The sequence below is a fragment of the Heterodontus francisci genome, unplaced genomic scaffold, assembly GCF_036365525.1.
Source record: "Heterodontus francisci isolate sHetFra1 unplaced genomic scaffold, sHetFra1.hap1 HAP1_SCAFFOLD_93, whole genome shotgun sequence".
Taxonomy (NCBI): Eukaryota; Metazoa; Chordata; class Chondrichthyes; order Heterodontiformes; family Heterodontidae; genus Heterodontus; species Heterodontus francisci.
The window spans coordinates 1,159,198-1,174,125 of NW_027140438.1; positions in this window are offsets into that span (position 1 = coordinate 1,159,198).

Genomic DNA, 14,928 nt, shown 5'->3' on the forward strand with positions numbered 1-14,928 from the left:
TATCACTCTCTGACACTGTCTGACACTCTCTGACACTCTCTATCACTCTCTGTCACTCTCTATCACTCTCTGACACTCTCAGACACTCTCTGACACTCTCAGACACTCTCTGACACTCTCTGACAGTATCTGACACTCTCAGACACTCACTATCACTCTCTGACACTGTCTGACACTCTCTGACACTCTCTATCACTCTCTGACACTGTCTGACACTCTCTGACAATCTCTATCACTCTCTATCACTCTCTGACACTCTCAGACACTCTCAGAGACTCTCAGAGACTCTCTGACACTCTCTATCACTCTCTGACACTCTCAGACACTCTCTGACACTCTCAGACAATCACTGTCACTCTCTGACACTGTCTGACACTCTATAACTCTCTATCCCTCTCTGACACTCTCTGACACTCTATCACTCTCTATCACTCTCTGACACTCTCAGACACTCTCTGACACTCTCAGACACTCTCTGACACTCTCTGACACTCTCTATCACTCTCAGACACTCTCTGACACTCTCTGACACTCTCTATCACTCTCAGACACTCACTATCACTCTCTGACACTCTCTGACACTCTCTGACACTCTCTGGCACTCTCTAGCACTCTCTATCACTCTCTGACACTCTCTGACACTCACTATCACTCTCTGACCCTCTCTGACACTCTCTGACACTCTCTATCACTCTCTGACACTCTCTGACACTCTCTGACACTCTCTGACACTCACTATCACTCTCTGACACTCTCTGACACTCTCTGACACTCTCTGACACTCTCTATCACTCTCTATCACTCTCTGACACTGTCTGACACTGTCTGACACTCTCTGACACTGTCTGACACTCTCTGACACTATCTATCACTCTCTGACACTCTCAGACACTCACTATCACTCTCTGACACTCTCTGACACTCTCTATCACTCTCTATCACTCTCTGAGACTTTCTGACACTCTCTGACGCTCTCTATCACTCTCTGACACTCTCTGACACTCTCTGACACTCTCTGACACTCTCTATCACTCTCTATCACTCTCTGACACTCTCAGACACTCTCTGACACTCTCTGACACACTCTGAAACTCTCTGATACTCTCTATCACTCTCTATCACTCTCTGACACTGTCTGACACTCTCTGACAATCTCTATCACTCTCTATCACTCTCTGACACTCTCAGACACTCTCAGACACTCTCAGAGACTCTCTGACACTCTCTATCACTCTCTGACACTCTCAGACACTCTCTGACACTCTCAGACAATCTCTATCACTCTCTGACACTGTCTGACACTCTCTGACACTCTCCATCACTCTCTGACACTCTCTGACACTGTATCACACTCTCTGACGCTCTCTATCACTCTCTGACACTCTCTGACACTCTCTGACACTCTCTATCACTCTCTATCACTCTCTGACACTCTCAGACACTCTCTGACACTCTCTGACACACTCTGAAACTCTCTGATACTCTCTATCACTCTCTATCACTCTCTGACACTCTCAGACATAATCTGACACTCTCTGAAACTCTCTATCACTCTCTGACACTCTCTGAAACTCTCTGAAACTCTCTATCACTCTCTGACACTCTCAGACACTCGCTATCACTCTCTGACACTCTCTGACACTCTCTGACACTCTCTATCACTCTCTATCACTCTCTGACACTGTCTGACACTCTCTGACACTCTCTATCACTCTCTGACACTCTCTGACACTCTTTATCACTCTCTATCACACTCTGACACTCTCTGACACTCTCTGACACTCTCTATCACTCTCTATCACTCTCTGACACTGTCTGACACTCTCTGACACTCTCTATCACTCTCTGACACTCTCTGACACTCTCTATCACTCTCTATCACTCTCTGACACTCTCAGACACTCTCTGACACTCTCTGACACAATCTGAAACTCTGACACTCTCTATCACTCTCTATCACTCTCTGACACTCTCAGACATAATCTGACACTCTCTGAAACTCTCTATCACTCTCAGACACTCTCTGACACTCTCTATCACTCTCAGACACTCTCTATCACTCTCAGACACACTCTGACACTCTCTGACACACTCCGACAATCTCTGACACACTCTATCACTTTCAGACACTCTCTGACACTCTCTGACAATCTCAGAAACTCTCTATCACTCTCTATCACTCTCTGACACTCTCTGACACTCTCTGACACTCTCTGAAACTCTCTATCACTCTCTATCGCTCTCTGACACTCTCTATCACTCTCTGACACTCTCTGAAACTCTCTATCACTCACTATCACTCTCTGTACTCTCTGACACTCTCTATCACTCTCTATCACTCTCTGACACTCTCTATCACTCTCTGACACTCACTATCACTCTCTGACACTCTCTGAAACTCTCTGAAACTCTCTATCACTCTCTGACACTCTCAGACACTCGCTATCACTCTCTGACACTCTCTGACACTCTCAGACACTCTCTGACACTCTCTGACACACTCTGAAACTCTCTGACACTCTCTATCACTCGCTATCACTGTCTGACACTCTCAGACATAATCTGACACTCTCTGAAACTCTCTATAACTCTCAGACACTCTCTGACACTCTCTATCACTCTCAGACACTCTCTGAAACTCTCAGACACTCTCTGACACTCTCTGACACACTCTGAAACTCTCTGACACTCTCTATCACTCTCTATCACTCTCTGACACTCTCAGAAATAATATGACACTCTCTGAAACTCTCTATAACTCTCAGACACTCTCTGACACTCTCTATCACTCTCAGACACTCTCTGACACTCTCTGACACTCTCTGACACTCTCAGACACTCTCTGACAGTATCTGACACTCTCAGACACTCACTATCACTCTCTGACACTGTCTGACACTGTCTGACACTCTCTATCACTCTCTGACACTGTCTGACACTCTCTGACAATCTCTATCACTCTCTATCACTCTCTGACACTCTCAGACACTCTCAGAGACTCTCAGAGACTCTCTGACACTCTCTATCACTCTCTGACACTCTCAGACACTCTCTGACACTCTCAGACAATCACTGTCACTCTCTGACACTGTCTGACACTCTATAACTCTCTATCCCTCTCTGACACTCTCTGACACTCTATCACTCTCTATCACTCTCAGACACTCTCAGAGACTCTCAGAGACTCTCTGACACTCTCTATCACTCTCTGACACTCTCAGACACTCTCTGACACTCTCAGACAATCACTGTCACTCTCTGACACTGTCTGACACTCTATAACTCTCTATCCCTCTCAGACACTCTCTGACACTCTCAGACACTCTCTGACACTCTCTGACACTCTCTATCAATCTCAGACACTCTCTGACACTCTCTGACACTCTCTATCACTCTCAGACACTCACTATCACTCTCTGACACTCTCTGACACTCTCTAGCACTCTCTAGCACTTTCTATCACTCTCTGACACTCTCTGACACTCACTATCACTCTCTGACCCTCTCTGACACTCTCTGACACTCTCTATCACTCTCTGACACTCTCTGACACTCTCTGACACTCACTATCACTCTCTGACACTCTCTGACACTCTCTGACACTCTCTGACACTCTCTATCACTCTCTATCACTCTCTGACACTGTCTGACACTGTCTGACACTCTCTGACACTGTCTGACACTCTCTGACACTATCTATCACTCTCTGACACTCTCAGACACTCACTATCACTCTCTGACACTCTCTGACACTCTCTATCACTCTCTATCACTCTCTGACACTGTCTGACACTCTTTGACGCTCTCTATCACTCTCTGACACTCTCTGACACTCTCTGACACTCTCTGACACTCTCTATCACTCTCTATCACTCTCTGACACTCTCAGACACTCTCTGACACTCTCTGACACACTGAAACTCTCTGATACTCTCTATCACTCTCTATCACTCTCTGACACTCTCAGACATAATCTGACACTCTCTGAAACTCTCTATCACTCTCAGACACTCTCTGACACTCTCTATCACTCTCAGACACTCTCTATCACTCTCAGACACTCTCTGACACTCTCTGACACTCTCTGACACTCTCTATCACTCTCTATCACTCTCTGACACTCTCAGACACACTCTGACACTCTCTGACACACTCTGACAATCTCTGACACACTCTATCACTTTCAGACACTCTCTGACACTCTCTGACAATCTCTGAAACTCTCTATCACTCTCTATCACTCTCTGACACTCTCTGACACTCTCTGACACTCTCTGAAACTCTCTATCACTCTCTATCGCTCTCTGACACTCTCTATCACTCTCTGACACTCTCTGAAACTCTCTATCACTCACTATCACTCTCTGACACTCTCTGACACTCTCTATCACTCTCTATCACTCTCTGACACTCTCTATCACTCTCTGACACTCACTATCACTCTCTGACACTCTCTGAAACTCTCTGAAACTCTCTATCACTCTCTGACACTCTCAGACACTCGTTATCACTCTCTGACACTCTCTGACACTCTCAGACACTCTCTGACACTCTCTGACACACTCTGAAACTCTCTGACACTCTCTATCACTCGCTATCACTCTCTGACACTCTCTATCACTCTCTGACACTCTCTGAAACACTCTGGTACTCTCTAGCACTCTCTATCACTCTCTGACACTCTCTGACACTCTCTATCACTCTCTGACACTTTCAGACACTCTCTGACACTCTCAGACAATCACTGTCACTCTCTGACACTGTCTGACACTCTATAACTCTCTATCCCTCTCTGACACTCTCTGACACTCTATCACTCTCTATCACTCTCTGACACTCTCAGACACTCTCTGACACTCTCTGACACTCTCTATCACTCTCAGACACTCTCTGACACTCTCTGACACTCTCTATCACTCTCAGACACTCACTATCACTCTCTGACACTCTCTGACACTCTCTGACACTCTCTGGCACTCTCTAGCACTCTCTATCACTCTCTGACACTCTCTGACACTCACTATCACTCTCTGACACTCTCAGACACTCTCTGACACTCTCTATCACTCTCTGACACTCTCTGACACTCTCTGACACTCTCTGACACTCACTATCACTCTCTGACACTCTCTGACACTCTCTGACACTCTCTGACACTCTCTATCACTCTCTATCACTCTCTGACACTGTCTGACACTGTCTGACACTCTCTGACACTGTCTGACACTCTCTGACACTATCTATCACTCTCTGACACTCTCAGACACTCACTATCACTCTCTGACACTCTCTGACACTCTCTATCACTCTCTATCACTCTCTGAGACTTTCTGACACTCTCTGACGCTCTCTATCACTCTCTGACACTCTCTGACACTCTCTGACACTCTCTGACACTCTCTATCACTCTCTATCACTCTCTGACACTCTCAGACACTCTCTGACACTCTCTGACACACTCTGAAACTCTCTGATACTCTCTATCACTCTCTATCACTCTCTGACACTCTCAGACATAATCTGACAATCTCTGAAACTCTCTATCACTCTCAGACACTCTCTGACACTCTCTGACACTGTCTGACACTCTCTGACACTCTCTATCACTCTCTGACACCGTCTGACACTCTCTGACACTCTCTATCACTCTCTATCACTCTCTGACACTCTCTGACACTCTCTGAAACTCTCTATCACTCTCTATCACTCTCTGACACTCTCAGACACTCTCTGACACTCTCTGAAACTCTCTATCACTCTCTATCACTCTCTGTCACGCTCTGACACTCACTGACACTCTCTGAAACTCTCTATCACTCTCTATCACTCTATATCACTCTCTGACACTATCTGACACTCTCAGACACTCACTATCACTCTCTGACACTGTCTGACACTCTCTGACACTCTCTATCACTCTCTGACACTGTCTGACACTCTCTGACAATCTCTATCACTCTCTATCACTCTCTGACACTCTCAGACACTCTCAGACACTCTCAGAGACTCTCTGACACTCTCTATCACTCTCTGACACTCTCAGACACTCTCTGACACTCTCAGACAATCTCTATCACTCTCTGACACTGTCTGACACTCTCTGACACTCTCCATCACTCTCTGACACTCTCTGACACTGTATCACACTCTCTGACGCTCTCTATCACTCTCTGACACTCTCCGACACTCTCTGACACTCTCTATCACTCTCTATCACTCTCTGACACTCTCTATCACTCTCTATCACTCTCTGACACTCTCAGACACTCACTATCACTCTCTGACACTGTCTGACACTCTCTGACACTCTCTATCACTCTCTGACACTGTCTGACACTCTCTGACAATCTCTATCACTCTCTATCACTCTCTGACACTCTCAGACACTCTCAGACACTCTCAGAGACTCTCTGACACTCTCTATCACTCTCTGACACTCTCAGACACTCTCTGACACTCTCAGACAATCTCTATCACTCTCTGACACTGTCTGACACTCTCTGACACTCTCCATCACTCTCTGACACTCTCTGACACTGTATCACACTCTCTGACGCTCTCTATCACTCTCTGACACTCTCCGACACTCTCTGACACTCTCTATCACTCTCTATCACTCTCTGACACTCTCAGACACTCTCTGACACTCTCTGACACACTCTGAAACTCTCTGATACTCTCTATCACTCTCTATCACTCTCTGACACTCTCAGACATAATCTGACACTCTCTGAAACTCTCTATCACTCTCTGACACTCTCTGAAACTCTCTGAAACTCTCTATCACTCTCTGACACTCTCAGACACTCGCTATCACTCTCTGACACTCTCTGACACTCTCTGACACTCTCTATCACTCTCTATCACTCTCTGACACTGTCTGACACTCTCTGACACTCTCTATCACTCTCTGACACTCTCTGACACTCTTTATCACTCTCTATCACACTCTGACACTCTCTGACACTCTCTGACACTCTCTATCACTCTCTATCACTCTCTGACACTGTCTGACACTCTCTGACACTCTCTATCACTCTCTGACACTCTCTGACACTCTCTATCACTCTCTATCACTCTCTGACACTCTCAGACACTCTCTGACACTCTCTGACACACTCTGAAACTCTGACACTCTCTATCACTCTCTATCACTCTCTGACACTCTCAGACATAATCTGACACTCTCTGAAACTCTCTATCACTCTCAGACACTCTCTGACACTCTCTATCACTCTCAGACACTCTCTATCACTCTCAGACACACTCTGACACTCTCTGACACACTCCGACAATCTCTGACACACTCTATCACTTTCAGACACTCTCTGACACTCTCTGACAATCTCTGAAACTCTCTATCACTCTCTATCACTCTCTGACACTCTCTGACACTCTCTGACACTCTCTGAAACTCTCTATCACTCTCTATCGCTCTCTGACACTCTCTATCACTCTCTGACACTCTCTGAAACTCTCTATCACTCACTATCACTCTCTGACACTCTCTGACACTCTCTATCACTCTCTATCACTCTCTGACACTCTCTATCACTCTCTGACACTCACTATCACTCTCTGACACTCTCTGAAACTCTCTGAAACTCTCTATCACTCTCTGACACTCTCAGACACTCGCTATCACTCTCTGACACTCTCTGACACTCTCAGACACTCTCTGACACTCTCTGACACACTCTGAAACTCTCTGACACTCTCTATCACTCGCTATCACTGTCTGACACTCTCAGACATAATCTGACACTCTCTGAAACTCTCTAAAACTCTCAGACACTCTCTGACACTCTCTATCACTCTCAGACACTCTCTGAAACTCTCAGACACTCTCTGACACTCTCTGACACACTCTGAAACTCTCTGACACTCTCTATCACTCTCTATCACTCTCTGACACTCTCAGAAATAATATGACACTCTCTGAAACTCTCTATAACTCTCAGACACTCTCTGACACTCTCTATCACTCTCAGACACTCTCTGACACTCTCTGACACTCTCTGACACTCTCTGACACTCTCAGACACTCTCTGACAGTATCTGACACTCTCAGACACTCACTATCACTCTCTGACACTGTCTGACACTCTCTGACACTCTCTATCACTCTCTGACACTGTCTGACACTCTCTGACAATCTCTATCACTCTCTATCACTCTCTGACACTCTCAGACACTCTCAGAGACTCTCAGAGACTCTCTGACACTCTCTATCACTCTCTGACACTCTCAGACACTCTCTGACACTCTCAGACAATCACTGTCACTCTCTGACACTGTCTGACACTCTATAACTCTCTATCCCTCTCTGACACTCTCTGACACTCTATCACTCTCTATCACTCTCTATCACTCTCAGACACTCTCAGAGACTCTCAGAGACTCTCTGACACTCTCTATCACTCTCTGACACTCTCAGACACTCTCTGACACTCTCAGACAATCACTGTCACTCTCTGACACTGTCTGACACTCTATAACTCTCTATCCCTCTCAGACACTCTCTGACACTCTCAGACACTCTCTGACACTCTCTGACACTCTCTATCAATCTCAGACACTCTCTGACACTCTCTGACACTCTCTATCACTCTCAGACACTCACTATCACTCTCTGACACTCTCTGACACTCTCTAGCACTCTCTAGCACTTTCTATCACTCTCTGACACTCTCTGACACTCACTATCACTCTCTGACCCTCTCTGACACTCTCTGACACTCTCTATCACTCTCTGACACTCTCTGACACTCTCTGACACTCACTATCACTCTCTGACACTCTCTGACACTCTCTGACACTCTCTGACACTCTCTATCACTCTCTATCACTCTCTGACACTGTCTGACACTGTCTGACACTCTCTGACACTGTCTGACACTCTCTGACACTATCTATCACTCTCTGACACTCTCAGACACTCACTATCACTCTCTGACACTCTCTGACACTCTCTATCACTCTCTATCACTCTCTGACACTGTCTGACACTCTTTGACGCTCTCTATCACTCTCTGACACTCTCTGACACTCTCTGACACTCTCTGACACTCTCTATCACTCTCTATCACTCTCTGACACTCTCAGACACTCTCTGACACTCTCTGACACACTGAAACTCTCTGATACTCTCTATCACTCTCTATCACTCTCTGACACTCTCAGACATAATCTGACACTCTCTGAAACTCTCTATCACTCTCAGACACTCTCTGACACTCTCTATCACTCTCAGACACTCTCTATCACTCTCAGACACTCTCTGACACTCTCTGACACTCTCTGACACTCTCTATCACTCTCTATCACTCTCTGACACTCTCAGACACACTCTGACACTCTCTGACACACTCTGACAATCTCTGACACACTCTATCACTTTCAGACACTCTCTGACACTCTCTGACAATCTCTGAAACTCTCTATCACTCTCTATCACTCTCTGACACTCTCTGACACTCTCTGACACTCTCTGAAACTCTCTATCACTCTCTATCGCTCTCTGACACTCTCTATCACTCTCTGACATTCTCTGAAACTCTCTATCACTCACTATCACTCTCTGACACTCTCTGACACTCTCTATCACTCTCTATCACTCTCTGACACTCTCTATCACTCTCTGACACTCACTATCACTCTCTGACACTCTCTGAAACTCTCTGAAACTCTCTATCACTCTCTGACACTCTCAGACACTCGCTATCACTCTCTGACACTCTCTGACACTCTCAGACACTCTCTGACACTCTCTGACACACTCTGAAACTCTCTGACACTCTCTATCACTCGCTATCACTCTCTGACACTCTCAGACATAATCTGACACTCTCTGAAACTCTCTATAACTCTCAGACACTCTCTGACACTCTCTATCACTCTCAGACACTCTCTGAAACACTCAGACACTCTCTGACACTCTCTGACACACTCTGAAACTCTCTGACACTCTCTATCACTCTCTATCACTATCTGACACTCTCAGACATAATAGGACACTCTCTGAAACTCTCTATAACTCTCAGACACTCTCTGACACTCTCTATCACTCTCAGACACTCTCTATCACTCTCTATCACTCTATATCACTCTCTGACACTATCTGACACTCTCAGACACTCACTATCACTCTCTGACACTGTCTGACACTCTCTGACACTCTCTATCACTCTCTGACACTGTCTGACACTCTCTGACAATCTCTATCACTCTCTATCACTCTCTGACACTCTCAGACACTCTCAGACACTCTCAGAGACTCTCTGACACTCTCTATCACTCTCTGACACTCTCAGACACTCTCTGACACTCTCAGACAATCTCTATCACTCTCTGACACTGTCTGACACTCTCTGACACTCTCCATCACTCTCTGACACTCTCTGACACTGTATCACACTCTCTGACGCTCTCTATCACTCTCTGACACTCTCTGACACTCTCTGACACTCTCTATCACTCTCTATCACTCTCTGACACTCTCAGACACTCTCTGACACTCTCTGACACACTCTGAAACTCTCTGATACTCTCTATCACTCTCTATCACTCTCTGACACTCTCAGACATAATCTGACACTCTCTGAAACTCTCTATCACTCTCTGACACTCTCTGAAACTCTCTGAAACTCTCTATCACTCTCTGACACTCTCAGACACTCGCTATCACTCTCTGACACTCTCTGACACTCTCTGACACTCTCTATCACTCTCTATCACTCTCTGACACTGTCTGACACTCTCTGACACTCTCTATCACTCTCTGACACTCTCTGACACTCTTTATCACTCTCTATCACACTCTGACACTCTCTGACACTCTCTGACACTCTCTATCACTCTCTATCACTCTCTGACACTGTCTGACACTCTCTGACACTCTCTATCACTCTCTGACACTCTCTGACACTCTCTATCACTCTCTATCACTCTCTGACACTCTCAGACACTCTCTGACACTCTCTGACACACTCTGAAACTCTGACACTCTCTATCACTCTCTATCACTCTCTGACACTCTCAGACATAATCTGACACTCTCTGAAACTCTCTATCACTCTCAGACACTCTCTGACACTCTCTATCACTCTCAGACACTCTCTATCACTCTCAGACACACTCTGACACTCTCTGACACACTCCGACAATCTCTGACACACTCTATCACTTTCAGACACTCTCTGACACTCTCTGACAATCTCTGAAACTCTCTATCACTCTCTATCACTCTCTGACACTCTCTGACACTCTCTGACACTCTCTGAAACTCTCTATCACTCTCTATCGCTCTCTGACACTCTCTATCACTCTCTGACACTCTCTGAAACTCTCTATCACTCACTATCACTCTCTGACACTCTCTGACACTCTCTATCACTCTCTATCACTCTCTGACACTCTCTATCACTCTCTGACACTCACTATCACTCTCTGACACTCTCTGAAACTCTCTGAAACTCTCTATCACTCTCTGACACTCTCAGACACTCGCTATCACTCTCTGACACTCTCTGACACTCTCAGACACTCTCTGACACTCTCTGACACACTCTGAAACTCTCTGACACTCTCTATCACTCGCTATCACTGTCTGACACTCTCAGACATAATCTGACACTCTCTGAAACTCTCTAAAACTCTCAGACACTCTCTGACACTCTCTATCACTCTCAGACACTCTCTGAAACTCTCAGACACTCTCTGACACTCTCTGACACACTCTGAAACTCTCTGACACTCTCTATCACTCTCTATCACTCTCTGACACTCTCAGAAATAATATGACACTCTCTGAAACTCTCTATAACTCTCAGACACTCTCTGACACTCTCTATCACTCTCAGACACTCTCTGACACTCTCTGACACTCTCTGACACTCTCTGACACTCTCAGACACTCTCTGACAGTATCTGACACTCTCAGACACTCACTATCACTCTCTGACACTGTCTGACACTCTCTGACACTCTCTATCACTCTCTGACACTGTCTGACACTCTCTGACAATCTCTATCACTCTCTATCACTCTCTGACACTCTCAGACACTCTCAGAGACTCTCAGAGACTCTCTGACACTCTCTATCACTCTCTGACACTCTCAGACACTCTCTGACACTCTCAGACAATCACTGTCACTCTCTGACACTGTCTGACACTCTATAACTCTCTATCCCTCTCTGACACTCTCTGACACTCTATCACTCTCTATCACTCTCTATCACTCTCAGACACTCTCAGAGACTCTCAGAGACTCTCTGACACTCTCTATCACTCTCTGACACTCTCAGACACTCTCTGACACTCTCAGACAATCACTGTCACTCTCTGACACTGTCTGACACTCTATAACTCTCTATCCCTCTCAGACACTCTCTGACACTCTCAGACACTCTCTGACACTCTCTGACACTCTCTATCAATCTCAGACACTCTCTGACACTCTCTGACACTCTCTATCACTCTCAGACACTCACTATCACTCTCTGACACTCTCTGACATTCTCTAGCACTCTCTAGCACTTTCTATCACTCTCTGACACTCTCTGACACTCACTATCACTCTCTGACCCTCTCTGACACTCTCTGACACTCTCTATCACTCTCTGACACTCTCTGACACTCTCTGACACTCACTATCACTCTCTGACACTCTCTGACACTCTCTGACACTCTCTGACACTCTCTATCACTCTCTATCACTCTCTGACACTGTCTGACACTGTCTGACACTCTCTGACACTGTCTGACACTCTCTGACACTATCTATCACTCTCTGACACTCTCAGACACTCACTATCACTCTCTGACACTCTCTGACACTCTCTATCACTCTCTATCACTCTCTGACACTGTCTGACACTCTTTGACGCTCTCTATCACTCTCTGACACTCTCTGACACTCTCTGACACTCTCTGACACTCTCTATCACTCTCTATCACTCTCTGACACTCTCAGACACTCTCTGACACTCTCTGACACACTGAAACTCTCTGATACTCTCTATCACTCTCTATCACTCTCTGACACTCTCAGACATAATCTGACACTCTCTGAAACTCTCTATCACTCTCAGACACTCTCTGACACTCTCTATCACTCTCAGACACTCTCTATCACTCTCAGACACTCTCTGACACTCTCTGACACTCTCTGACACTCTCTATCACTCTCTATCACTCTCTGACACTCTCAGACACACTCTGACACTCTCTGACACACTCTGACAATCTCTGACACACTCTATCACTTTCAGACACTCTCTGACACTCTCTGACAATCTCTGAAACTCTCTATCACTCTCTATCACTCTCTGACACTCTCTGACACTCTCTGACACTCTCTGAAACTCTCTATCACTCTCTATCGCTCTCTGACACTCTCTATCACTCTCTGACATTCTCTGAAACTCTCTATCACTCACTATCACTCTCTGACACTCTCTGACACTCTCTATCACTCTCTATCACTCTCTGACACTCTCTATCACACTCTGACACTCACTATCACTCTCTGACACTCTCTGAAACTCTCTGAAACTCTCTATCACTCTCTGACACTCTCAGACACTCGCTATCACTCTCTGACACTCTCTGACACTCTCAGACACTCTCTGACACTCTCTGACACACTCTGAAACTCTCTGACACTCTCTATCACTCGCTATCACTCTCTGACACTCTCAGACATAATCTGACACTCTCTGAAACTCTCTATAACTCTCAGACACTCTCTGACACTCTCTATCACTCTCAGACACTCTCTGAAACACTCAGACACTCTCTGACACTCTCTGACACACTCTGAAACTCTCTGACACTCTCTATCACTCTCTATCACTATCTGACACTCTCAGACATAATAGGACACTCTCTGAAACTCTCTATAACTCTCAGACACTCTCTGACACTCTCTATCACTCTCAGACACTCTCTGACACTCTCTGACACTCTCAGACACTCTCTGACACTCTCTGACACTGTCTGACACTCTCTGACACTCTCTGACACTCTCTATCACTCTCTGACACTGTCTGACACTCTCTGACACTCTCTATCACTCTCTATCACTCTCTATCACTCTCTATCACTCTCTGACACTCTCAGACACTCTCTGACACTCTCAGACACTCTCTGACACTCTCTGACAGTATCTGACACTCTCAGACACTCACTATCACTCTCTGACACTGTCTGACACTGTCTGACACTCTCTATCACTCTCTGACACTGTCTGACACTCTCTGACAATCTCTATCACTCTCTATCACTCTCTGACACTCTCAGACACTCTCAGAGACTCTCAGAGACTCTCTGACACTCTCTATCACTCTCGGACACTCTCAGACACTCTCTGACACTCTCAGACAATCACTGTCACTCTCTGACACTGTCTGACACTCTATAACTCTCTATCCCTCTCTGGCACTCTCTGACACTCTATCACTCTCTATCACTCTCTATCACTCTCTGACACTCTCAGACACTCTCTGACACTCTCAGACACTCTCTGACACTCTCTGACACTCTCTATCACTCTCAGACACTCTCTGACACTCTCTGACACTCTCTATCACTCTCAGACACTCACTATCACTCTCTGACACTCTCTGACACTCTCTGACACTCTCTGGCACTCTCTAGCACTCTCTATCACTCTCTGACACTCTCTGACACTCACTATCACTCTCTGACCCTCTCTGACACTCTCTGACACTCTCTATCACTCTCTGACACTCTCTGAAACTCTCTGACACTCTCTGACACTCACTAACACTCTCTGACACTCTCTGACACTCTCTGACACTCTCTGACACTCTCTATCACTCTCTATCACTCTCTGACACTGTCTGACACTGTCTGACACTCTCTGACACTGTCTGACACTCTCTGACACTATCTATCACTCTCT